Raw genomic sequence first — 3,701 nt, forward strand, 5'->3', positions numbered from 1 at the left:
GTAAATTAAGTCTGATAATGTTCTATGAGGCAAATCGGTGAAAAATGAAAGTGAATAAGAAATATGGACTCAGGTGAAGGGAAAGGTAACAATTCTTTCAAGGTTTTATGAGAAATAAGGACATTTCAGCTGAATTTGCTAAGGTGGGTCTTAGAAATATATGGACAGTGGCTGTAGCGCCCCCATTTGACCGATTGGAACCAAAATTGGAGGGTCTGTCTGAGGTCCCTTACTACATTAGGCCGTCAAATTTGATGAGGATTGGCTGAAGCACAGCTGAGCTTTAGATGGTTGATTGAAATGAGCATGGATATGGTGCAGGTTTGTTGTAGCTGGTGGCCATAGCGTACAGGTTAAGATATTTTTATGAATTATCCATAATGGCAATGTCCTGATTGATGTACTACCAGAATGACCTACTTGGGCTGAACATTGTAGAAGTTACAGTAATATGTTATTTATTAAGTTTTTAAACATCACAAGGGAATGAAAATGACTATCATTGGGCATTGCATATGTCTTGATTTGGCATGACTCACAGAACTGGCAGTACAAAATATTTTAACCAGTAACATGTCACTAGAACAGAAATGAGATAAATGTAAGTTGAACTGATTTTCAAGGTTTATACAGACATGTTATGTTGTTGTAGCGCCCCCGTTTGACCGATCGGCACCAAATTTGGAGGGCCCTTCCGGACTACTATTCTACAGGATATATTAAAGTTTGGTGATGATTGGCTGAGGCAGGCCTGAGATATAGCTGTCTGATTGAATTGGGCATGGCACCTGTATGGTTTGTGTGTGGCTGGTGACTATACCTCATGGAAAGTTTATGATTTTTTTTATGAATTATTTATTATGACTGTCTCCTGATTTAAATGATACCAGATTTGTGTAGGTTTGGTGAAAATCCTAGGAGGTTAACGAAATGTCTTGTTTTCAGACCAATATGAATTATGCAAAAACGCAAAGATGCAGAAGCAAGTTCTACATGTTGTTTGATTTGGCATGTCGTACTGAATTGACCTGGCAAGAAATGTCGATTGTAGGCTTCACCGTTCTCGAGAAATAGGCAGAAATGCAAAAGTTGTCACTGTTGCGCCCCCATCTGGCCGAGTGAGGTGTCCTTTACAGTTTAGGCAGAGGGTCAGAGCACAAATGTATCACCCAAATTTGATTTAGATTGGTCATTGAGAAGCCTGTGAAATGCCTGCTTGATTTTGATTGGCTGATGGCGGCCACTCTTTAAGGAATAATTACTGCCATTGTAGGTGACTGACCACAGGCTGCTTCCTAGTACATATCTACCAAATTTCAGTTAGATTGGCAAAGGCAGTCAGGAGATATTGCCAGTTTTTAGTTGTAGCGCCCCCTATTGACGAAATGCGGCCCGCCTCGGACCGTGTCCCCAGAATGGTGTAGGGAGGTAGCATTTCAAATTTGGTCAAGGTAGGCCAAGGCACGGCCAAGTTATAGCCGTCAGACCAAAACGGGCCAAATTTGGACATTGTTTGGGCGTGGCTAATGGCCGTAGGATATAAAAATGTCTGAATTTTGTGGATAATTCTTGATCAGCAGAGAATTCTGATTCGTCTGACACCTCATTTGTCTGATTTGGTAGGACAAGCCAGGACTTTAAGGAAAAAGTAGGATTGGCAAATTATGCAAATTAGCAAAAAATCTAAGTAGGCGGAGCTTCATAGTCCAAATGGCAAGTTGGTAGGGCTTTGCTGTCTGTATATGTAGAACAAAGAATTTCGATTGTAGGTCTAACAGGACAGGAGATATCGACCGAAACGTGTTGGGGGGCGCTAAGGCGCCCCCATCTGGCTGGCAGGACTGGGTAGGACAACCTGAGTAGTGGGTAGGAATTGACATCATCTGACCAAGTTTGGTTGGTCTAGCTCTTACAGTTTAGGCTGTACATTCAGTTTTAGGGCAGAAAAATAATAATAATAATAATAATAATAATAATCCTAAGAAAAACAATAATGGTCCATAAGGACTTCGTCCTTTGGACCCTTAATAACTAGAAACTGCAAGCAGTTACGAATGGGTCCAAAGCGTAGGACAATCGGACTGGTAGGACAGTAGAGGAATAAGGGCAGAGATCCGGCGGCCAGGGTAGTAAAAAGTCAGACAGAATTAGACTGCCATAACAGGATGCAGATTTAGCATAGCTCTAATGTGACAGGAGATGTAGGGCAAACCGTAGAGGAGGATACCAACAAGTCAGACAGAACTACAGGTCAGCAGATGTCAGACAGAAGAGAACTTGTTTCGGTCAGATGGTTTGAGTAGAAGGTAGAAGTCATGATGTAGATTGTTGAGTGTCGGTCTAACAGGTCAGGAAATGTAGGATAAAATGTAGAACCCTGTGGTGTAGTGCCTGAACCTGACTGAATGCATTGTTTTGGTCAGATGGTCTGAGTAGTAGGTAGAAATCAGGATATAGATTAGTTAGTATCGGTCTAACAGGTCAGAAAATGTAGGACAGAATGTAGAACCCTGTGGTGGAGTGCCTTAGCCTGACTTAATGCATGGTTTTGGTCAGATGGCCTGACTAGTTGGTAGATTTAGGCACCTTCATACCTGGTCTGGTAAGTCTAGATATTACAGAGTTGATTTTTTATACTGCCTGTGTAAACATAGGCTGCGTTGCATATTCTTAACAAAGTGCTGAGTTGCAGGAGTGTGACATGTAACAGCAGTAATATCATGCTGTATCATATTCTAGGTTGTACATTTAGACAGGAGAAAGGCTAAAAGTATTGAAGGCATTATTTAAATGGAGCGCTGACTCCACCTGCTGGCCAATTTATTATAAAATTGTAATTGCTGCAGTGTACACAGCCTGAAGAAAGATCAAAGTTTGAAAGATTTGTAAAAGTCAAATGGCAGGAAAATATAAGCAGATTAAAAATATGGACTTAGATGAAGGGAAAGGTGATTAATATTTTAATTTTTAAATAAACAATAAGCAGATTTCAGCTGCATTAACCAAGGTTGGTCTTAGACATATTATAATAGCGGCTGTAGCACCCCAATTTGACCGATTGCCACCAAACTTGGAAGGTCTGTCTGTAGTCCAGTGACACAGAAGCGAGTCAAATTTTGTAAGGATTTGATGAAGCATGCCAGAGATATAGCTGTTTGATTGAAATGTGTATGGAAATGGTGTGGCCAGCAGGTGGAGTCAGCGCTCCATTTTAGAAATTGTATTCAATACTTTCAGGCCTTCTTATGTGTAAATTAAGTCTGATAATGTTCTATGAGGCAAATCGGTGAAAAATGAAATTAAATAAAAAATATGGACTCAGGTGAAGGGAAAGGTAACAATTTTTTCAAGGTTTTATGAGAAATAAGGACATTTCAGCTGAATTTCCTAAGGTGGGTCTTAGACATATATGGACAGTGGCTGTAGCGCCCCCGTTTGACCGATTGGCACCAAAATTGGAGGGTCTGTCTGATGTCCCTTACTACATTAGGCTGTCAAATTTGATGAGGATTGGCTGAAGCACGGCTGAGTTTTAGATGGTTAATTGAAATGAGCATGGATATGGTGCATGTTTGGTGTAGCTGGTGGCCATAGCATACAGGTAGGTCAAGATATTTTTATGAATTATCAATAAGGGCAATGTCCTGATTGATGTACTACCAGAATGACCTACTTGGGCTGGACATTGTAGAAGTTACAGT

Source organism: Paramormyrops kingsleyae, chromosome 25 (assembly GCF_048594095.1).
Source record: "Paramormyrops kingsleyae isolate MSU_618 chromosome 25, PKINGS_0.4, whole genome shotgun sequence".
Lineage (NCBI taxonomy): Eukaryota > Metazoa > Chordata > Actinopteri > Osteoglossiformes > Mormyridae > Paramormyrops > Paramormyrops kingsleyae.